The sequence below is a fragment of the Triturus cristatus genome, chromosome 10 (genome assembly GCF_964204655.1).
Source record: "Triturus cristatus chromosome 10, aTriCri1.1, whole genome shotgun sequence".
Lineage (NCBI taxonomy): Eukaryota > Metazoa > Chordata > Amphibia > Caudata > Salamandridae > Triturus > Triturus cristatus.
Genome location: NC_140593.1, coordinates 203,195,052 through 203,219,865, shown reverse-complemented (window position 1 = coordinate 203,219,865; position 24,814 = coordinate 203,195,052). Strand labels below are relative to the sequence as shown.

Sequence of the window (24,814 nt, the reverse complement as noted above, 5' to 3'; positions counted from 1 at the left end):
GGTTTCGGCCGATTCGAATGTTTACTAAGATCTAAGAGCCAATCAGAATCGCGCTCGCGCACGCCACCGTACGCGTACGGTAAGCGTACCGTAAGCGCACCGTAAGCTGGCTCAGATATATATTGATTTAAAGGCTATTTTCTCAGAATCTACTGAACAGATTTACACCAAACCTACAAAAGGCACTTCCTTGACCTGAGGACTACCTCTCTGCCAAATTTCTAGTAATTCTGTTCAGCCGTTCGGGCTGTAGCCCTGTCTAAAGGTCCTATGGAAAAATGCATGGGAAAAACGCGTTTTGGGACCCCCCTTTTATCTCAGCCCCCGCTTGACGAATCCCCCCGAGACTTTCAGGGTAAGAGCGGAGCGTAGCGCCCCACCTATTTTGAGAAATTCGCGAGAATTCGTCGACCGGCGACAAAGTTATTCAAAATAGAATGTTGAGGATTTCCTATGGAAACGTGGTCCTAACTATAACTACCTACTGGCGACCGCCAGTAGGTAATATATTGTTATACGGCTATTCCATTGATGTTCCAATGCATTTCGGGTAAAGTACCCGTCATCAGGGAACAAAAGCTGTAATTCAATAAAAATAAAATACTATGAGGAGATTGTCCTAAATTCAAATGTAAAATAATATATACAATCCATTATGTTGACATTACACATCAATGTGATACTATTCTCTAATTAGCAGTGAAATGTTAAAAACTAAGGAACTGTAAGTTCCATACCGGAATGTACCAGTCAATGCTGACACGTGCATTCAATCAATACAACTATGTGCTTCTCAAATTTAGATGAACGTGCTCCGAGCAGGTGTAATTGAACTAAACATAGTTTGTGAATTAATCTCAAAGGTTTCCTCGGAGTGGAAAAACTAAACAACAAACCGGGAGGTGCATGGACTTAACCCGCGTGTACTGATCCACGCGCATTTGCGCTATAAAGACTGCATAGTTATCCCGTTTAAAAAAACATGCATATTTAAGAATATGAAGGTACACGATATGTGATTCGTAGTTGCCAACGGAGTGCCACCAGGTTAAAAAACCGAGGGGTGATGAATTGCAGGTGCCAAGCTTGGCGCGTGATTAATTAATCCAAGGCAAAGGACGCTGCTAAACGCGTGCATATACTAGATTGTGAAGGTGCCCGAAATATAATACGAAACTGTCAAAGGTGTACTCCCAAAGATAAAATCTCAAGCGGGTGATAAACTTACGAGTGCCATTGTTGAGTTTGGGTTAGTTGCTTCGGGTTAGTTGCTTCATGACGAAAAATGCTGTAACCGAGTGTGCCCGCTAAATGTGTAACAATCATGGAAGATGGACTACATTCTATAACATGAATGGGGGCCATGTTGTCATGGTGTATATACATGCTATATAGCACAAAATAATCATGATACTAATGATAAATTATTCAATTGGATAGGGAACATAATCCAATAAGTAACATGTAAAAAAAGTGTAATGAGAAAAACATAATTTAGAAACAGATGTGCGCGTACAACAGCTCATTAGTTTATCCAGTTCCGACAATTTGTATGCTGTACACCACCATTAAACCAACATGGCATATGAGGAGATTTCAAATCTTACAGATCTACAGGCAGATACCTTTGCATTCGCTAATGAAGAAGCCACACGTATCTACGCTTTAATACATGAGGAGTCTACACAATTAACCACTCACCGTAGCAAAGAACAGAATATTAAACAACTACTTTTTTGTCAAAATGAGAGATCAATCAGAGATTAATAGCAAGAATACTAATAATATATCATCGAGCTCGGCGCATACCACCGGGTTTAAGGATATCCCTAAAACCTTCCCTATGTAAGAATGCTAAAAAATGTAAAGATCGTTGGTATGCGATTTTGAACAAATGTTCATTGAATTTAATTCTTTTAATCATTGAGGAGCTATCAAACATATTAGAGGAACTTTCCAAAGAAATAGTACTTATCACTACGGAATTGACAAATTCAATGTCCACAGAGGATTGGTCCAAAGTTCTAGAGGACATCAATGACCAGCTAACCAAACATTCACAAGAAATATATGAGAGAAAAATACGCACATTCCGTCACGATACAGTGGACTACAAGTTGGGAGAAGTTTACAGTTGGGCTGAAGTGTACGCACGTCTCAGACAAATAAACCTTATACACAACAAACTGATACTTCATCATCGGATAGCGATGCGTCTAGAAAAACACAACCACAAAAAGTTCCCACACCATCAACCACTGAACAACCACATCCCTCTGCAGAGCCTTTTTTAGGATTAAGTCAATCGGACAAAGAAGACTCCGGCGGGGCCAAAGAAAGAGAAACTCCTCACAGAAGAAGCATAGCAGCAGGAATAAAGAAAGACAAAGGGAAGAAGATAACAACAACCTAAATTTGGTGATTAATATATCCAACCAACAATTTGATAAAATTGAATTACAGACATTACAGTGGGGAACATCATTTGTCATCATGAAATATACATACATACATATCAGCCGTACTGTTCCCGGTCTCCCAGGCGAACATTATCTGCCCACAATGCATTCAAAGGTTTTAAATAATTTATAAGCTTTGCATCCTATTTTTCAACCTGCAGTTTCTTCTTTCTTTAAAAAAAAAACAATTTGATCAGTTTTCAAGCTGACCGTCATTTATCTATAATGCTCTTTTACGATGAACCGATCAAGTTTTAATTTGTAATGGTTTTAACCAAACAATAAAGAATATATGTCAGTCTCCAGGACATATACAAACAACTTAGAACTTGAAATCAGCTTATTTAAACTGATGAGAAAGTTACATCTTAGACATTTTTTTGAGAACATTTTTCAAGACCGTTGTGAGAAGTTGGCCTGGTATATGATGTTCACTAGTTAAAGTGACCACCTTGTACCATGCCAAGCAACCCTTATGGTGTGGTTGTAAGTCAACCTTTTCGGACTAGCTGCCCTAGTGGTAGCGTAGGCTAAGCAGTCTTTGAGGCTAAACTCGTGAAGCGTGTTAAGCAAGCTGTTTTACCAAATGCAACCCCCTTTTATACCAATGAAAGGACACCACACAGATATATATTCAAAATATATATGTATTTATTTCTCAAAGTAACCCCTAGTCTCTTTATGAGCACAGGAGCACAAATCGTCAAACAAGATTACAGTAGAATACACAGAAGTTGCACTTTATATGGATAGGCCCTGGTGGCCGCTCAAACCATATACTAAAATAGTGGTATAAGTACCACGAACAGAAAAGGGAAAAGGCCTAGGGCCTCTAGAATCGCTGGGCCTACAAGGAGCTAACTTCAGTTAGTGACCAGGAGGTCCACGGGTTGCGTGTGCAGAGCAAATAGTCACACGCGGGCTCCCATAGGTTTTCAATGGGTGCGTAAAAAGTACAAAGTTACTGCAAAAAGGATCTTCCGGATGGACTATGAACTCAAGATTGGAAACACAGACACTAGAGATGATACTCTACACTTGGGCACCGGAGTGCCAGCTTTACCTCACCCACAGGAAGCGGGTGCGTAGGTGTCGAAGTGCGTCGGGTTTCTTCTATCTGTTCAATGGAGCCTGTGGACAAAGATGCTGCAGGCGGTCGGTCTGGAAGAGATGCGGTGGATCCAAGAGTGGATCGGAGATGTAGAAGACCTGTAAGCAGAGGGGACAGTGTTCACAGTCACTAGCCAGTGACCAGCGTGGCACCAGGTGGGTACCAGGCGATGTTGGGTGCAAACAGGAAGAAAGGTGTAGCTTGTCTCTGCAGCCACGTGGTCCCTGAAGGTCGACGACGTCCAGGAGTCGGTTCACGAGCTGTCCCACGCAGGCTCTCGCTGTCGGCGGTGTCGGCGACTTGATCGAAGCAAACAAGTCTTGGCAAAAGCATTTGTGGTGGAAAGCGAAATAAGCTGATGGTTCTGACCAGCAAGGTCAGAGGGACTGCTCCTTTGGTGGGGAGCAAGGGCCAGTCTGGAGCAACCAGACCAGCAGTGTATTTCTTGAAGTTCGTCGCCAAGATGGCCACTAGCCAGCGGGCCAGCAACCGGTTTGGCGCGTTGAGTGGCAAAATGCAGAAGGGCCCCACGCAGATCGTGGAGATGCTGGAGGGCTCACCTTTGGTGCAGATGCTGCTCGGGTGTTGGGCTTCTCAGATCCCAAAGCACAACTTGGAGGGAGCCTCGGTTGTTGCGCTTGCAGCTTTTCGTGGTCTTTTCAAGATGGCTGGCTCCACGTGTCTCGGTGCCTCCACGGGTCTCCTCTTTTCAGGGACTGTGGATCGGGCAGTGAGAGGTCTGGAGGTCCAGGTCTTGTCAGTCTCTGGGCTCGGGCTCCGGTGGGAGGCGGCGGCAAAGCAGATGTTGATTCGCTGGATGGTGCTTGCGTTAGCAAGGTGGTCACTCCCTGACCACAGGGGAGATTGGCTTCAGTCCTCTGTGCGGCAGAGCGTCGAAGTTCCCGTCTTCTTCTTAGTTTCAAGTTGATTCCAGGATGTCTGAAGTCTTAGGACACAGCTCCTACCTTTAAGCGGATTCTAGGGGCCGGACTACCTGCTAGGTCCCTCCCTAAGGGTGGGACCAGGAAGGGGGGTGGTTACACCCCCAATCCTTTGTCCAGCTCGCCCCAGGCCCGGGACTGGTGTGCCCCAGGACCGGATTGAACTGGCATATGCACCGAGGCTCCTTGTGAGCCTCAGGCATGTCTGGTTTCTTTCAAGCCCTACCTGACCAATACACAAAATCCTGTCTGGGGTGGTGCACGCACCTCCCCTGGCAGGAAACCCTTTGTCCACACCTCCCAAGCTGGAAGGACTCCCAGCAGCAGGAGGGCAGACTTGTGTCTGTGGTGGCAGCATCCATTTTGTGGAGCTGAGGCTATGTCTGATTTTACCCGGGTTTCAGGTACTGTACATGTCGTGTCCCTCTAGAAGGGTGGAATGCTAACCCCGTCGCCAGAATTGGCGAGGGGTTAGTATTCCAATTCGTATGACACCTTACTCGACATGTTTTGATAAAGCCAAACCAAAGTTAGCATTTAACCGCGAGGTTCATAATGCACTTAAGAGTATATGGTATGACGATATCTGGAAACAGTAGAAGGAAGTTGTTCCGACCACTGCAGACAGGCTCAGCTCATGCCAGAGCACCATCTCACATGGAACCAAGCACTCTGCCTTCAGGATTGTTAAGGCCTGCCATAGGAGTGACTTATAGGTTAACATGTGTCCCATTTAAGGTTAGGTATAGGTATACTACACCTTAGTAAGAGGTGGTTACACCAACTTACCCCAGCTGAGTGATCAGCCAGTTGTGTCAAATTTGTTAGGCCAGTCCAGGGGTGGCATAATACATGCTTCAGCCCCTGGTAGGCCTTAGATACACCAATGCCCTGGGTACCTAGTGTACACTGGTACAGGGGCTCACAGGGTGATCCACTTCCAATTGGTTATGCACCTAGGGTGCATAGTGTAAATTTAGTAGAGAGAACAGCAGGCTGGGGGTCTGATTGGCAGGCCCACAGCCTCAATATGTCAAAAACCAGTGAAGCAAAAAGCAAAAATTTGGGGTGACCATAGGATAGCAGACCCTACTCTCCTACAACCGTCGTACCGAAGAGAAAGATCAACTTTGGGGACTTGCACCACACAGCTCTTATATGCCACCAACCAGTCATCAGAGTTTAGATATATTCGAAAATTTGGTAAAGCAAGACCTGTCCAAATTGAACTATTTGAAAAGAAACAAAAGGAGCAACCTCACACAAAAATAATTTGGTATCCTTAGAACAATTGCAAACAACCCCAAAATTATCTGCCAGAAGGCTGATAAAGGTGGCGCTATAGTGGTTCTAAAGAGCGCACATTATGAAAGTGAAGTTGACAGACACATCTTGGATGAAGCTATCTACACAAGGTTGGAAACAAATCTGACTGAGTACTTTGCAACCATTTTGAAATCCATTATAAACAGAGCAACAGGAAAACGGTACTATCAACGATAGGACAAGAAAATTCCTCATAAAGGACAACCCAAAAAGTCCTTCAATTTATATGGTACCAAAAATACACAAAGACACTACTAATCCACCATTCAGACTAATAATGTCTACCATAGGTAGTATACATAAACCTATCAGTCAGTTTTTGGATCGTTACCTTCAACCTAGTGTTTTGAAAATAAAAACGTATGTAAAAGACACAACTGACTTGTTGCTGAAATTACAACAAATCATCTTTGATATAATGAACCCCTTTTCATGTGTACCATGTATGTAAAATCTTTATAAACCTCTATACCTCACCATTTGGGAATTGAAGCAATAGAACACACTTTATTGCACAATGATTAGGCCTGGGCGGTAAATTCCGTTCCGCTCGCGGAATTTGCGGAATTTCGGTAATTTCGCGTTCCGCGGAGAACGCGAAATTACCCAAAATTCTGCTTTCCGCGACTTCGCGAAATTTTTTCTTGTTCGCGTTCTCAAAATGCGTGTTCGCGAGATATTTCTCCCCGAGCACGCAAACAGCAACTGTGAACAGGGAAAAAGCATCGCGAACAAGCAATTCCGCGTGTTCGCGGAATTTCTGCGTGTTCGCGGAGATTTTTTACCGTTTCGCGGAGATTTGCGTAACGCGATTGCGCAAATTCCGCCCACCCCTAACAATGATCTCGATCTCAACATGCAGGTATTACTGATGGAATTGTTACAGTTTACCCTTTTTCAAAGTTACTTCAAATGGAAAGAGTCATGGTATCTCCAATTATCGGGGACTTCCATGGGCAATTGCGCTGCTCCAGCGTATTCAAATTTGTTCATAGAAAAATTTGAGAAAGAGAACATCTTAACCAAGCCTCCATGGAACTTACACAGCAAATTATTTTTAAGGTACATTGATGACATTTATGGAACGGCTTAAAAACAGATTTACTTGATGCACCTAACAACCTCAATACCATCAATGACAGAATTCAGTTAACATTTGAAATACAAGAACAATGCGTCACATTCCTGGATGTTTACATCACTAAGACTGACAACGGATTTGAAACAGACATTTATAGGAAAACCACTGATCAAAATAACACATTGCATTACGGCAGCTTTCACCAGGAATCATTGAAAAGACATTTACCATACTCTCAATGCTCAGAGTGAAGAGAATTGTATCTAATCCAACCACAGCTACTCAACGTATTGAAGAGATGCAAGAAAGATTCACTTCGAGGGGCTATCCCACACAATTAGTGGAACAAGCAAAACTTCGATGTCAACTCGCAATGAATTACTCTCAAAATCGGATCAAGAAGAAAGCAACAGAATTGTCATAGTTTCTAACCTCTCAGTCTTGAGTAAGGTGTGCAAACGTATCATTAAACAGCAATGGCCTAGCTTAACACAAGAACATGAGTTCAACAATATATTCAAAGAGCCGCCGATATTTGTATGTAAGAGAAGCCAAAACTTGGGAGAAATATTGAAAAACCCTACAAAGATGACCAAACGATCTATGCACAGTACCTTGCCACAACTGGAACAATTGCAATTACATAATTTCTGGACCTCAGGCTATCATTACACATCCACGAAAAGGTAACAATATAAAATTGAGAGTTACAGTCACATGCGACACAATGAATGTGATTTACCTTTTAAAATGTCCCTGCGGACAAATATACGTTGGAAAGACTGAATGCAAAATAAAAACCAGAATTAACAATCATAAATCAAATATTTGCACTATAAACATGAAGTCAGTTGTGGCTAGCCATTTTCTTGAAAGTCACCACAGTATCAGTCAGCTGAAATTTCATATTTTTGAAGTCATAGAAAAAATGGAGGGTCGTGACAACAATAAACACCTACTACAGAGAGAAAATGTTTGGATTAAACTACTCGAAACCTTAAAACCATTTGGAATGAATGAACGGATGTAATACTCATGCTATCTCTAATTGCTATGGCTGACTCGTTTTTACATTTAACGATTTTTTGAAGTTCAAATTTCAACTGTTACTAGATTGTGTTTTGAATATTACACTATTATTATGTTGATTATCTCATTCCACATAGTATACACACACAACATGATAACATGGTCACCATCTATGATACAGAATGCAGTCCTACTTTTATGATTGCCACACATTTAACTGGTACACTCGGTTACAGCGTATTTTTGAAATTTATATTCAACTGTTTCTAGATTATGTTTTCCTCATTACACTGTTTTTACATGTTACTTATTGGATTATGTTCGCTATTCAATTGAATAATTCATTGTTAGTATCATGATTATTTTGTTCTATATAGCATGCATATACACCATGACAACATGGCCGCCATTCATGTTATAGAATGTAGTTCATTTTCCATAATTGTTACACATTTAGCGGGCACACTCGGTTACAGCATTTTTCGCCATGAAGCAACTACCCCGAACTAAACAACGGCACTCGTAAGTTTATCACTCGCTTGGGATTTTAACTTTGGGAGTACACCTTTGACAGTTTCGTATTATATTTCAGGCTCCTTCACAATCTCGTATATGGACGCATTTAGCAGCGTCCTTTGTCTTGGATTAATTAATCATGCACCAAGCTTGGCACTTGCAATTCATCACCCGTCGGTTTTTTAACCTGGTGGCACACTATTGGCAACTACGAATCATGTATCGTGTGCCTTCATAATCTTAAATATGCACTTTTTTTTTAAACGGGATATCTATGCAGTCTTTATAGCGCAAATACGTGTGGATCAGTTCACGCGGTTTAATGTCCATGCACCTCCCGGTTTATTGTTTAGTTTTTTCCACTCCGAGGAAACCTTTGAGATTAATTCACAAACTATATTTAGTTCAATCACACCCGCTCGGAGCAGGTTCATCTAAATTTGAGAAGCACATAGTTGTATTTATTGAATGCACGTGTCAGCATTGACCGGTACGTTCCGGTATGGAACTTACAGTTTCTTACTTTTTAACATTTCACCGCTAATTAGAGAATACTATCACATTGATGTGAACGTCAACATAATGGATTTTATATATTATTTTATGTTTGAATTCAGGACAGTCTCCTCGTAGTATTTTATTTTTATTGAATTACAGCTTTTGTTCCCTGATGACGGGTACTTTACCCGAAATGCATTGGAACGTCAATGGAATAGCCGTATAACAATATATATATATCAAGATCATGTATGAATTGAATAATACATGTACATCGAATTAAAAATCAGAATGATCATAAACTGCTTGTAATAATACTGCTTCATATCACAGTGGATATCAACAAATTTATATTAATGGAATAACCCACCATTGGGTTCTTTTAGTGCCCACGGGGGACGCATCCTATCACAGTATACGCAGCTTAACACCCCCTGTAGAAACCTCACCATTGCTTCCACCATCTTCATTGATCAGCATGAGTCCCAATCTGGCCTTTTTTCCTCCATTGTAGCTTCTTTATCTCCAGGACTAAAGCTGCCAGTTCAGGTTGAAGCTTTCCTACCGACTGCTTGTCACTGTACACTATCTGGGTGATGGTTCAGAATGGGAGGTTGTCAAATCCCATACCACTCCCAGTCCTGAAACGTGTACCAGGGAATCCATTTAGTAACAGGTTATCCCATTCAACCTCCTCTACTTGGGTGGCCTCAATGTCTTCATCCTTCACTGATGTGATCTATAGCTGGTGGGCTTCTTGGCAGGCCCTGATGGCTTTGTGGAAATCCTGCTTCTTGGATTCACTGATCCCCTACAGTCCTTTCTGGACATGCCTCTTAGGTCTGTCATTCCAAGTCTTTCTATGACAGACAGTTCCACCTCCATGTTTCAAACACTTAAGGAGCAAAGACTGAAATCAGAAATGGACTTGGAAATACATAATAAATCACACACTCAATAACCTCATGGCAATTGAAAATAAAAGAAAATCAGTTTGGCTTTTTATTTAGTTGAGTTTTTTTATATTTAAACTTTTAAAACTAAGTGGAACTGCTAAACTCAAGTTCTGGAACTCGCAGCTTAACACCAATGTGAGAACATGGTTTATTATTAGTTGGGGGTACACCGCTAGCGCACACCGGCTCCAGGAGGGGTCATAGCACTACACTGCATGCTGCACGCTGCACCAACCTGCCAGGCTCAACCACGCAGCGCCGCTGGGTTCCTGACGCTGTGACTGGACTACAGCTCCCAGCTTGCTCTGCTTCATCACCGCTTCCTCTTCCTGTGGGAAAGCGCCAGGAGGCGCACAAAAGGGAACAGCTTCCTCCGCGTCGCGGACGCGCGCGGATGCGACGAGGGACGGGACGGGCCACCCCCCTTACGCCCAGGATCCAGGACTCAGGCTCAAAATGGGTAAGAGAAAGCTACCCTCCCCCACTGTGGGTGGTACACCCAAGGATAAAGCCCCCAGGAAATCTAATAGCATTCTCTCTTTTTTGACCTTGGAGGTGGGGAAGTTGACTACTGAAATTGCAAGAACTGAACGCAAACTGGGGCGAGAACCATCGCTGAACAGCAAGGAGAGTACAAGCCATCCACAACCTGGTATCACATCTGTACCCCTTGAACCAAAAACTGTTATTGCCCCGCCTAAGGTGTCTGCGTTACCTCTCCACCCTACTACTGCTGACTCTAATGGGGCTACCCCCAAACCTTCTAGCTCAGCCCGCGCATGCAGAACATCAAGCACAAAGCAGGCAAAAAGACAGTATAAAAAAAGGAATACGCAGAATTACAAGGGAGGAAAGGGCACAGTGGGTTCACTTGAAAAGGCTATCAGAGACATGGTGGAAAAAGTAATCACTGACAAGATAGAGCCCACACTTACAAAAATAGCCTCAGACATCATAGACGTCCTACATCAGTGCGTCGATGGCATCTTAAGGAAATGTGAACGCCTGAATGTATGCCACAAAACAGCCGACCCAGCCACTTTTGTTTTTAAAGGTAATACACCGGCGGACCTAGGTACCAAATGTCCTCAACCAAACTTTGGTACTAAAAGACCAAGGGAAGATTTCCCAGTTGCCTGGAGTGCTGCATCCAACTTGCCCTCTGGACCAGCAACTACCACGAAAGATATCCCTTGTATAACAGGAGTAACAAATAAGCCTGCTGCTCCTGCTACTATAGGCCAACAGAACCTACCTAGTCCACCCAAACCTGTTCGTCAACCTTTTATTAACTTACCTCCCGAGGCTGCCCCTTTTGTAGCCATTTTGGTAAATGTTCCCCCACTCAAGTCAGGTGAACATGAACATCCGCCCCAATTGCTAGCCAGGGCTAAGTCTTGGGCAAATTCGAGCCGCTCAGGAGACAATGAAGTTTCCAATGCCATTATCTCTGTTCGGCGGGTGGGCTGGATCGGGCGAACTAATAAAACAACTGAGGGAGACTGCTTGATAATCAACTTCAATATTCCGGGAGAGGCCCGTAGATTACTCTGGGATGCTTCACCCCTAGAGGGCTTAATTGCTGCGCCCCGTGCCGTACCCCTGGGCTTTTTCTATCCCAAACCTAGACCTCACCCTTTTTCGAACGTGGGTTACGACCAAGGCAGGGGATTCGATAGGACACCTAGCTTGCCCTCCCATCTCGATAACTCTCAACCAGAACCAGACTATAGCTGGTCCACGATTAATAGGTTGAGTAATCATAAGGCGGTCACATACATTCCAATGTCCCTTAATACCACTTTAACCCTGCATAATAGATTCACGCCCTTGACTCAGGCGGATGAACAAAATTGATGCCCAGTCACCAATACCCCTATGCCCAGACAACCTACAGGGAACTGTCCCCCTCTAGGAGTTCCCAGCGGAAGGCCTAAACTCATAAGCTGGAACATAGCCGGCCTTCGCTCAAAAAGGGAGGACAGTGTTTGGCTGAACCTTCTGAACCAACATGACATCATAGCCATACAAGAAACCTGGGACTGCAATAGCGATTTCTGGGTTCCTGGGTTTACATCTTACTTTGTCCCAGCTACTGGATCCTTCAGTGGAAGGGACAAAGGGGGCCTTATGATCTTGATTACTGTCCAATTGGCGGGAACGGTTAAACAAATAACCACTAACTCCCCCAACTTCTTGTGTCTAGAGATCAGCTTAGCCAATGGTCACAAATACATTCTTATAAATTTTTATAACTCTGTAGCAGACGGACACTCTACTGAGTATCTCTGTTCTCTACAGTCTTTTCTGATTAATTTTAAAGAACGCCAAACCACTCTGTTGCACATTATAATTATGGGGGATTTCAACACACATCTTTGCAGGCTTTCCTGCCACATTGAAGACACTGACTGCCCTACCTCAGGCGATTACCAACACTTTGAACACAACCCTAAAGGACTGGCACTAGAAAACCTCCTTGCAAACGTGTGACCTCTACGAACCGGGGTTCAACGCCTACAGTGAAAGGGTTATGACATACAGTGCTAGAAACTCCGATTCCATCATTGATTACATCTTTGTTTCCCCTGGATTATTAAGTTGGGTCGTCTTTTACAACGCAGTTGTGGCCGCGTTCAGTGACCATAACCCAGTCATCCTTGAGCTTGCCAGTTCTGCGGGCCTACTCAAGGAGGGAACAATCAAAATGCCCGAGCTGGCTGTACGGCCCACGGACCAAGGTAGAAGGCTGAAGTGGTCCAAAGTAGTTCCAACTGAGTTCTTCAAGACTCTAAGCAGCAAAGCCCGCAATGAATTAGACATCTGCCAAGACAACCCCAAACAGGGGGAGGATGTAATCACCGCCTTTGATACTTTGTGTGCTTTAATTTCTGACGAACTTACAGTTAAATCCAGGAAAAAGACTCGACCGACTAAGGGCTGGTTTAACAAAGCCTGCTCGAAAGCACACACTTGCCTCCTGAATGAACTAAAAAAATCACCTAGGGACAGAGAGGAAGTTGCCAGACTAAGACAAGAATACTATAATATCATTCATGAACGTAAAGAAGTTCTTAAAAAGGATGCCTGGGCCTCACTAATGGAAAAGGCCACCTTAAGAGACAGTTCCAGCTTCTGGGCCATTATAAACAATCCCCTGTTTTCTGGAGAAGCTAATGATACCCTAGAGGCCAACATCAGTGAGGAGGACTGGTTAGCTCATTTTAAAATCATCTATGGGAGTGACCAAATATGTGAAACACCTACTATCCTCAATTCTAACTCCCCTAAGCCAGCACTCTCCTTTAATATGGAAGAAGTTGAAAAAGCCATAACCAACACAGTAGGGAAGAAAGCGCCAGGCCCAGATGGCGTCCCAGCCGATATGTTCAAGGCAAATGTCTCTTTCTGGGCTAACATTTTGACCAACGTCTTCAATGCCGCCATGAAACATAGCTTGCCTGTCTCCTGGTCACATGCCACCATCATTCCAATCTTCAAGAAAGGCCAGAGGGGAGACCCGAGGTGCTACCGCCCCATCTCACTAATCGACTCGTCTTTCAAAATCTTGGGGAAAGTGATACTGGCAAGGATCGACGAGTGGGCTGCCAGCAATAACATCTTATCAAATGCCCAATACGGGTTTCGTAAGGGGAGAGGGACGGAGGACCAGTGCCTCAACTTACATCTGATCCTAGGCAAATACACAGTGGCATCCAGCGGATCAATCTACCTGGGGTTCATGGACTTGTCCACAGCCTTTGACCTAGTGAATAGGTCCAGGCTGTGGGACATCCTCCTGGAACTGGGGATGGACCCTACCTTGGTTCATTTTCTGGCTGAGGCTCATCGGGACCTAGAAGCGTCCATTAGGATGACGCCGGAAGGAGTTTGTACAGCTGGATTCAAGTCTACCAGAGGGGTGCGACAGGGGTGTATTCTCGCCCCAATGCTATTTACACTCTATATTAACCACCTCGAATCCACACTGGAGCTGGCAACACTCGACGTCCCGCGTTTTGGCGGACTGACCACCCCGGTCCTCCTTTACGCGGACGACGCGGTGCTCGTGGCACGTACTCCTCTTGGGCTACAAAGACTATTGACATCCTTCGATGCCTTTATGACCTCCCTTGATTTAAAAATCAACACAGACAAGTCCCATGTTATGGCTGTAGGCGGCAGAAAAAATAAGGACTTGAAGACCTTCTACTGTGCTAATACTTCTATTTCTAATGTGAGAACTTTCACCTACCTGGGGGTAGTATACGACGATAAGGGCACATGGGCACCTCAAATATCCGTCAAAACTAACGCCATGAAAAGAACAGCAGCCGCCATTGTCGGCTTCTCAAAACGTCTGGGTGGAAAGCCAACGGAAGCAATGCTGGCACTCTACAGAGCGAAATCAATCTCAGTAGTAAGGTACGGGGCTTCCATCTGGGGTTATTCCAACAATATAGAACCAATACAGATGGAAGAAAACAGATTTCTACGTATGCTTTTAGGATTACCTCAATCCACAGCCACCTTTTCTGTCCATATGGAACTAGGCCAGGGGTACATTAGTGACACCATCAAACAATCCCCTATCTTGATGTGGTTAAAAACATGGCTGAACTCCAATTTAACTCTGAACCACACAATTATGAGAGACTGCCTACTTCTGGACAATATGAAAAATATCCCGTGGCTAGCATATATTAAACAAACACTAACTTCCCTGGGCCGCCCAGATCTCTTCCATAAACCAGACTGCATCGTTAAGAATGACCTGGAATGGTTCAAAGTGACTTTTTCCCAAGTGAGAGAAATGGAGCGGGAGAGCTGTGAGCTTGAGAAACCCACTGTGAGGGAGCATTATATTTCCAAAACTACACCGGCCATTGAACCTTATTTAACAGTAGTGTCTATTCCATTACATCGCTGGTTATTAACCAAACTAAGACTTAACCAGATTCACTTTCTGTTAAATGACTCGAAGGTATGGGCCAAGCCAGAGGACTTAGCGGCCTGCAAATGTGATGGTTTTTCTCTGCAGGACACTGCTCATTTTATGTTCTTCTGTGGTATATATGATCTGCCCAGGAAAAAGTATATTGTTCCATTGCTTAAGAACAAGGGGTTCGTGCAAATCAAGCCTGCCCTATTTTACTTAAAAAAGTTAGATTCACCACTAACTATGTTTAGTGTCGCTAACTTCCTGGTAGCTGCCTTTCGCCTTAAAAAACGTTCTGAAAATAGTTAACTTAACAGTTTTGACAACACCCGATGTAATTATCGAAAGATTTCTGCATTTTTAAAAAAAAAAAATTGTAAATATTTTAATTGCTCTATTTTAACAGTGACTGCAACCCGATGTAACTGTACCCCTTAATTATGTATTTCATGTCTACGTGCTTTTTATGATTCGTTATGAATCGAAATAAAGTTGTTTTGAACCTGAACCTATTAGTTGGGGTGGATAGCAGCCCACAAACAAGTAATAAAGTAATTATCTTGTCTATCAAGACAAAGATTTCAGTAATTTGCACCTGGGCTCAACCCATAGTACCTATGACACAGAGCAGACAGGCTTAACTTAGAGAAAATGTGTAAAGCATTTTGAAGTACCAAAATAGGTCAAAAGTCAAAAACATAACACAAAAAAATGACACTCCAATTTATAAAAATAGATTAATCTTTTTAAAGAAAATGACACCGAAATGACACTAATATCCAATAAGAGGAATGGGAGAGAAGAATTTTGAAATATTTTAGATTAAAGCACCACGAAAAAGTAAAACACCAATCAGTAATCACTTTTTGTGGGTAACCGGGACCTAGGCACTATTTCGTGTTGACCGTGAAGGAGCGTGGGTCACAGGAAACAAAGGAATGTAGTCTCTAAAATGGAAGTTAAAGTATTTCATTGGGGCAATTTTGCAAAGTGTATCTAAGGAAGTCATCTTGAAGCAGGATAGCCATTGGATGAGATTGCATTGAAGCTGTTGGATTTAGGAGGAAAAGCTCCAAGTGGGAAAAGTTCCCAGAGATGTCTGCTCAGTCATCACCCGGATACTTTTCGTCCCTTTCCGGTCAAAATGTCTTCATTTGGACTTGGTCGCTGTTTCAGTTCTTCAACAGGTCCAGAAAGTAATCAAAGGCTGGTGCCTGGGGAAGCCACAATTACAGTTGGCACTAGCTATGGTTGGAGGTGACTTTGGGCTCCTCCCTAACCAATGGGGTAAATGTTAGGAGTGTTCCAATTTTAGGTAACTTGCTCTTGTGTAATTACACAAAACTTTGGCAAAATTGCACACAATTATGCAAAGTGCAAATCCATCACCTCCCTCTGTTTTGTATCGCAAAAGGCATTCTTACCTCAATTTTTGGCACAAAGATGCATTTAAACAAAGCATTGCAAACAAAATCTGCTTGCGTTCTGCTGTTCGTGGTACATTTTGACCGAGAAAGGCATGTTTTGCTCTAAGTTTTTACCACAAATGGCACATAATTACACAAAAAGGCGTTATTCTGGGATGTTCGCATAATGTAAAATCTTCTAAATTGCAAGAATTATGCCAGTGTCAACTAATTTTAGCCCAGGCTTAGTAAAGGTTGACAAGGGCATTCCTACCCACTTATTTAGCTGTTCCTCTTTGCTTTGCTGTATGCAATGCAATACTGCACCTTACACTTCAAATCCAAGATAGGGATTCATGTTCTCCCTTATGCATAGCCTGTGCATCAACCCAAAAGTGTGAGCAAGGAAATAAGTAGTCCCTTCCTTTGTGGACACTCAAAACTGATTCTGGGGATAGCTTCCCCCCCAACGGGTTTGGAGCCAGCCTGGCCGGGGGAATAAGGGTTTGCCTTCCCCATATCTCACCTTATATTTACTGACAAATGTTTGGACCCTTTTAAAAATTGATAATGATCCTGAGCTCACCCTAAATGGCCTTCCTACAAAACATCCCACACACCTCTACCATTTTTTCTGCTCTGGCAGCAGTTTCCAGACGTCATTAAGGTCAGGCCCTTGTTGGGTAGCTGCTGAAGAGTTAATGTAAATTAGCCATCAAGAGGTTCCGGAAGGGAAAGGTAACATTCCAAAAGTTGGTTTTGCTAAATATTTATTAGAAATCCAAGTTAACTATTGGACCATACAAGTTCAATAAATATGAAAACTGTGGATGAATCATTTTAGCAGCTTTGCTCAAACCTGAAATAGCAGAACTAATATTTAAGCTGTACTCTAAATATCTCATAGGAAAGCCTGAACCACCTACACTGTAAATAGCTTTTGTTGACTTGTCCTCATACCAGAGTTAGATATGTCAGTCAAGGATTAGCCAATGTGTACATGTTTTAGGTGTGACAGCACATACTCTGCGTACTGGATAGCAGTGCCTCAGTTTGCGGAGTATAAAGACTAAAAATAAAATGCAGTGAAAAATGAGAGTTGCCATTTTCTCACACTCTTTATGAAAAAAAGAGGATTTAACTTGGTTAATAAGAATCTTAGGGACAGATGTCTGACCATGACAAATTGCGACTCACCAATTGCGCTTGATTGCGAGTTGCAATTTGCGAGTCGCAAAATGCCATGTACAACAGTGTCTGAGACACTGTTTGCGATTCCCAATGGGGTCGTAAATTGCATGCCTCATGAATATTCATGAAGCACTCGCAATTTGCGACCCCATTGGGAATGGCTGGCCCTCCATTGGATGGTGGCCTGCTGGGCTCAGTTGACCTCCATGTCTGGGACTGTTTTTAAATAAAGCAGTTTTTTTTTAAATGCAGCCCATTTTCCTTAAAGGAAAATGAGAGGCATTTAAAAAATAGAAAATTAAACATTTTTGTTTAATTTTTTTAAGGAGAGGTAGTGGTCCCTGGGAACACTGCCTGTCCCTAAAAAATATTTTCCCCTGCATTTGCAAAGGGGAAGGGGTCCCATAGGGACCCCTTCCTATTTGCGAGTGCATTACCACCCTCTTGAAGAGGGCAGTAAATTGTGAGTGTTTTGCAACTGCAATTGTGGTCACAAAACATTCATACATGGGGTAGAGAGTTGCTATTAGAAAGGGACGCCCTTGAAACACCCCTTCCTAATAGCGAGTCGCAATTCCTATTTAGCGATTCGCAAATAAATTGTGACTCCCTAAATAGGAATTGTACATGGCCCTATTCGTTTTTGCATGCACAAACAGATCGCTAATCCATTTGAGCATGCAATTTTGGGTCGTACATCTGGCCCTTAAAGTATCACAGTTGATCTTTGCACTTCAAGAGGTGACATTGAGATAAAGATGTCCGTAACAGACAAGAATAAGCATTCTTGTGTAGAGTTAATATGTGGCTAAGTGGAAAATAAGCCTGATAATGTTAACCCCTTCGGTGCTCATGACGGAATGGTTCCGTCATGACCCACGGTTGAGCTGTGCTCATGACGGAACCATTCCGTCATGACCACGCCCGCGCAAGATTCCGCCAGCACAGCGGCGGAATCTGCGCAGCATCGAAGGGGTTAATATACTCCACTTTACTCCTTTAGATTGACTTGGGGCAAAATAAGTCAAATTCATTATAACTTTTTTTAATTATTAGAGTACGTCAACAGGTTAGGATTCTTGTAGTCAGAAACAAAATATTCCCCGCCTACTCTCAGGACAACGGATTTCAGCATTACCCACTCTCAAACATGGTATTGGGTGAGACAAAATGGGGCTAGAGAAATGAGAGATGCTACACATGATAGTACAAGTATGCATGCCACTGGTGACAAAGCAGGAATTAAAATCAGCTGTTCTTTTACCATCTACAACGTCAAAAGAAATAATGTTCAACAGTCTTTCACCCTAACAAACTTACATAACAAGGTTTACAAAAATCATACAATTCACAAAAAACGAATACACAACTTACGATTCTCACAGACTCCGATAATTGATATGAGAGGGAAAGGAACCCTGATTCTCAGTACCATCCCGTGATGACCCCTAAATGATGCCTTTCCTATCAAGTGCTGAGCCACTAAAGGAGTGATCCACAGTTACTTGATAGATACTGTGGGAGAATGTGGGCTAGAAAAAGCATGTAACAACACTCGTGAGGGTTCCATTTGTATTAGACAGCACTTTGGGAGGGTAGAGTTGCAGGATTACAGAGGATGATAGTTAAAACTTTCGGGCTGGAACTGCACCCACTGGTAGCCAATAACAGATGTCCAATTATTACATCAGGATAGGAAACCCATTTACCACTGTACATTTAGACAGCATAGGGCCATTGGGTGGCTCAGTACTTCCACTGCAGATGCCTGTGATTATTTATGAGGCCATAAAGTCAAATACAGATTTATCAACCTATCATCTGAGTTTGGTAAACATAGCATTCTTGAGTAGAATAGTTCAAAAACATGTTGTTAGTGTTTGAACCATTGACTATTAAGCTATTTCACTACCCTTGTTAAAACATGTAAGAATCCAAGGTAGGGGAGTACAGCCTTTCAGCAGCAGGGCCTGATCCATGCCGGATTTTCAATATACCTTCATGATACATTTACATGCAATTAATAGAAATGGAGTTCATTTACATAGTAAGTGATTAAACAGACAATTTAACATTTATTCAGCCCCTCAGGTGTAAATTGGCCACTTCTAAACTACAGGAACCCAGCTTATCCTCTCCCTCACCAAAGAAACCAACATCCCCAGACACAACTTCCAAGAAGGGATGAAAGCCGTCGCCACATGGATGAAGAAGAGCTGCATGAAATGTATCTCTGAGAAAACAGAAGTCCTCCTCCTTGGCTTCACCCCTTCCACATGGGACGACCCCTGATGGCCCCCAACCTTTGAACCCCCCCCCCCCACCCCGATGGACCATGCACGAAACCTCAGCATCATACTAGACTCATCGCTCACAATGAACCGCCAGATCAAATCTGTATCCTCTGCCTGCTTCAAAACCTTCCACATACTCCAAAAAACGTTCACACGGATCCTATCTGAATCAAGAAAAACTGTCATTCATGCTCTCATCAGTAGCAGACTGAACTACGACAATGCTCTTTACTCCAGAATCAACAAGAAACTACTTCACAAACTCCAGACCGTCCAGAACGCCGCAACCAGACTGATCCTAGATATGATATCCCCTGTCGCAGCCACATCACCCAACACCTCCGCAATCTCTGGCTCCCTATTGAAAAAAGAATAACCTTCAAACTCCTCACTCACGCATTCAAGGCCCTTCACAACACCGGACCAACTTACTTGAATGACCGCCTCGCCTTTCACGCAACCAAAAGCCACCTCCGATCAGTTGACCTCTCTCTGGCCACCCTTCCACACATCTACAAGACCAGAACGGGAGGAAAGTCCTTCTCCTATCCCGCAGCCAAGGCCTGGAACAACTTTTCCCTCCACCTCGGGCAAGCTCCCACACTGCTCCTGTTCAGGAAGTACCTCAAGACCTGGCTCTTGAGATGACCCCAGCACTCAACGGAACTGTCCAGCCTTCCCCCTGCCACCTTGAGACCCTTGTGGGTGAGTAGCTGTGCTTTACCAACCTTGATTGATCGATTGATGGATTGACAGGCATCCCAAGAAAGTTTGCAGGGGGGTTCAGACTGCCAGAAGATTGTTTATATGCACAACACACTCATGAGACACAATGTAAACAAATATGTGTCTAATATCCTTTTACATCCATTGTCTGTATTGCCAGACCGAATTATCTTTGCCTGAGTTAATGTCCTGATATATTCATAAAAGACCATGGAAAATCCAGAATACTTAATGTGATAACACTAGGATACATGCAGCACATAGTTGAAATGCCCTTGAATCTCGCCAAACCCCACAACAAAAATGTCACCATAAATATGAGGGAAGGAGACAAACATTACTAATGTAAGTAAATGATTGCCGGTGGGTGGCACCGGCACTCATTTTTGGTTATTGTGAGTTCTTTTTTATCATCAGACTTTGACCTAGCACAAGAAAAAGAAAGGACGAGAAGGGAAAAAGGAGGAAGAAGAGAAAAATAGGAAAACAGTGTGAAAGGGTGTAAGAAGGGATGAAAAAGACGCTGAAAAAGTGGGAGAAATAAACATTAAGGGGTCTATTATCATGGCGGTCGGAAAATCACTCCAACCGCCAGGACCGCGGGAAAACCACGGTGGTCGGATTGCAGCGGTTAACATTGTGGCGGGCAGTGCTGCCAGCATCACCGCCGCGATGTCCAAACAAGCATGTCCTGCATGTCCCTGCACTATGTGGCAGGCACTGCACAGTGCCTGCCACCTGGTACAGGAACATGCAGGGGGGTACCATGGGTACCCACCCAGTGCACCCACACACCCCCCCAACACATTGGGGGTCCACAATGGACCCCCGGAGACATTCTCAGCATGCCTTTCCGTGGCGGTTTCTCCGCCGCTGAAAGCTGGCGACTGCTGGCATCATAATCATGCCGGCTGTGCTTGGCCCTGATCCGCCACAATTGTAGCAGTCCAGCTCCGCACGCCAGGCAAGCGGGTGGACTGCAACCGGCGGAAAAGTGGCGGGTGGAAATTCACACCGCTGCGGTCACGACCGCAATGCTAATCGGGAGTTGCAACCGCCCGCCCGGCGGAGGGAATCCGCCCTCCATCCAAATGGACCCCTAAGTAAAGAGTGGTGGACGAAAGAGGAATAATCTGCAATAAAAACTAAGAAGACTTGCTAGTTAGCAAATACTACATAGAACAGTGCCAGTGCTGTGCTCCTGAGAATAATAATGAGCCCCTAAACCGATTTTATTTTTAAGTTTTAGTTATTTATTTATTTATTTCCAAAGTTATTTATTTGCAATGTAAGTATTTGAGATCAACAAGCTCTGATAGTGGTTAGCATATTGTACAATTCATGACAGTAGTGCCTGGACTCCCATATGGGTACATAGGAAATGAATAGGAAAGCTAGGAACTCTTCAGACAGTATCCACATAGTTTATAGCAAGTGTTTATGTTTCAAGTGATGTGCACTGTACAGACTGGGAACAGAACATTCTGTAGGCGCAACTCTCTGAGTTGAAGCAGTAGTGTCATGGGCATTAATGCAAACAATGGAAATCCACTTCCATTCCTTGTTGAGTGATATAAGGCAGCAACACATAGGATGAGTAATTGCCCACGTTGCTGGGCCTTGGAACCACTGCACCCGCTGCACTAATGATAGCAACATCCACTGACGACTCTGACAAAGATACAGGGCTAGTTAGATGCTGACAGCTTCTGGCCTTCGACAAGATTCCGGGGATAGGAGCGATGGCTATGTTTTCAGAGTGTTTCCGAATGAGGGGGTCCTGGTTCATGCGGAAAGGCTCTTCTGGGGAATGGACATCGTAAATGGGATAATTCTCACCCCTTAATGGCAAATTTAAGACAATCAGAGTTATTTGTGGGTAAGCTCGCCAATGTGTTTGCCATGTAGGAGAGGGAGGACGCTTCTCTGCATTTAGTCTAGATGTGTATGGAGGCCTCAGCGTGTCCTGGTGACCCATGGGTGCAGGTGTAGCCTAGTGCATACGGTGCAGTGCCGACAATGCTCAGGAGTTTGAGAGGCCCACAGGGCCACAAATATGGCTGTTTTACTACCAGAGGAAAGGGTGCCCCCCTGTTCCCTGCTTGGTAGCGCCTCAGGTTCTCCACAGCCTATGAACATAATAGGTAGGGCTGCCTTTAGTGCTGGTGGCACCAGGTGCGACAATCATTTTTGGCACCCCCACCCCATGACCTCCTCCTCGGATTCTCTCACTACCACTGGGCAAAAGCGCCCCTCATCTCTCCAATTGTAAGTTATTGCTAAACACAGCGCATCCCCTGAGCTCAGCACCCCCCTCTACAGGTCAGCACCCAGTGCAGCCGCACCGGTCGCCCTAAAGCCGGCCCTGAGCATAGGTTTATGTTTAAAACTCTCAACCCGCAATCATCACTGGTCTCTCTACAGAGTGCCTGAGCCTATTTTGGACTTGATGTTCAAAATGAACACTCTATGGGTACTGTCAGTGATGGAAACAACATGATTTCCTGCTTCTTAAATAAAGTGGTGACTTCATTCACTTTTTCTGGTCACTAACTCTTCCCCTGCTGGTTTATATTGTTTGTTGGGTGAGAAGTACCTAACCTGTAGATACTGGAGCACTGTACAGAAGGAAAAAGAACACAGTGCCAGAACTGTCATTACACTGCCAAATGCACGTGAAATACTTTAAATGAATAAGCAACAAGCAACGACCCACTGTTTGCTGCAGAGCTCCGACTGAGCACAAATGTGGTCCCTCATTCTGCAGAGGGAGAGGTGTCTTTTATCTGCGCGTGCTGCTTCATTGGCTACTGTAACTTAGAATGACACGACCACCTACGCTTGTTAGCATCTCCGACTGCGCTTACCTTGTGACACTGCATTTGAGCCGAGCGAAGCATTTTTTTTTACTTTGCTTTCTCGCTGGTGCGAAAAGAAACATCGCGTCAAGTGCATTCATTTGAAGTTTGATGCATTTCCACTTCCCTCTGCCGAGCATTCCCCTAATGGCCCGCCGCCTCTCTCTGGAGAAGCAGGCAGCCGTCGGCGTCAGAAGACTGACTGTCATGTGAACAGTATACAGCTGCAACGCCGCTCGCTGTCTCCTTTGAACAACGATGCATGCCACAATTCAGAACTGCCATACCCATGCGCAGAAAAAGTTGAATGGCACCAGATCTCGAGGTGCACGGTGATACCCCGTTACAGGGCCCGCCAGAAGAAAGCAAAATGTCACTCGATATTACAGTAAGCAATATTTGAGCATGCTTGTCATGTGACCATTCATAAACACCCAGTAAAAGAAGGCAGCAGGGTCTTAATGTACAGCACCTCCCACCTCCTTTCAAGAAAAGGCTAGGAGCACGCCTTAGGCACAAACTGTGGTGGAAAATCTTTGACTCCAAGACACAAAACCAAAAGGCTCTCTGTCGAGACTGTTCATTATTCCACGGAACCACATTTTATCTGCACATTGTATCTGCATGTTGCAATGACAGCTGTCAAACCAACGCTCGTCGGGTTCTCAGAAACACCAGTAAACACCCTTTTCATTCATTCTCTCGTTGCACCTCACCAATCTGTCAGCCGTGAGTTGACACCGTAACAAGCAGTGGCGTGTGAGAAGACAGGAGGGCTGCTGGGCCAGGGCGAGCAGAAGCCCACAGTACCTGTTGTTTACGTCTGCCTATGCACGCAGCCCCACGGGAGGCGATGCGCGCTCGGCGCATACGGACAGGTATTGCCGCACTGGGCTAGCCTTGGACACACTAGACTCGGGCACTGCCGCTGACATGGGCTACAATGAATCTGTTGCAAGAACACTCATTCCGAGCACAGGGTGTCCCAGGTGCGCGCCCACGGCCCCTCTCACCTGAAGTTGGCAGGGTCTGCGCTGCTCCCTGACAGTGCGCGGTGTTGACCCTCACTCCCCCTGGAGCTAACCCCGTCCTTGCAGATGCAGCCGGCGCAGCTCGCGCCTCCTGAGCCGGGCGAAGATCCGCTGTGTTTGTGTCAGTGTCTCCCCCTCCCTCCCCCATCACTCGCCAGCACTGGCTGACGTCACGCCTGCGCTCTGCTGCTTCTTCTCTTTGCCTGGCTCCTCGGAGCATCGGCCGGCAGAGGTATCCCTCGGCCTCCGGCTCTGCCTACCGGAGACGCACCTGCAGTGCGGTGCGCCTCGGGCCACCCCCCGAGGCGCACCCCGACCGGCGGCGTGACTGCATCCACCTCATGCTGTCACAGGGAGAATCTCGTCTCCTTCTACCCGTAGGTGAAATCCATCAACAAGGCAACTCAGACCTGGCCGGCGGAGGGACACGTCGGCTTTCCCGGGAACTCCAG

The 24,814-nt window shown here is 44.5% G+C and overlaps 1 protein-coding gene across 2 annotated transcripts in view; it reads right to left on the bottom strand.

Moving 5' to 3' along the window:
* DGKB (diacylglycerol kinase beta) overlaps window positions 1-24,521 on the bottom strand; it is a 1,940,047-nt gene extending 1,915,526 nt beyond the window's left edge. Inside the window, exon 1 of one of the 2 annotated variants that reach the window (XM_085630814.1) lies at window positions 24,345-24,521. The gene's annotated coding sequence lies outside the window, so the exon portion shown is untranslated. The remainder of the gene's footprint in view (window positions 1-24,344) is intronic. The other variant, XM_085630813.1, reaches the window with a different exon arrangement.
* Window positions 24,522-24,814: the final 293 nt, after the last annotated feature.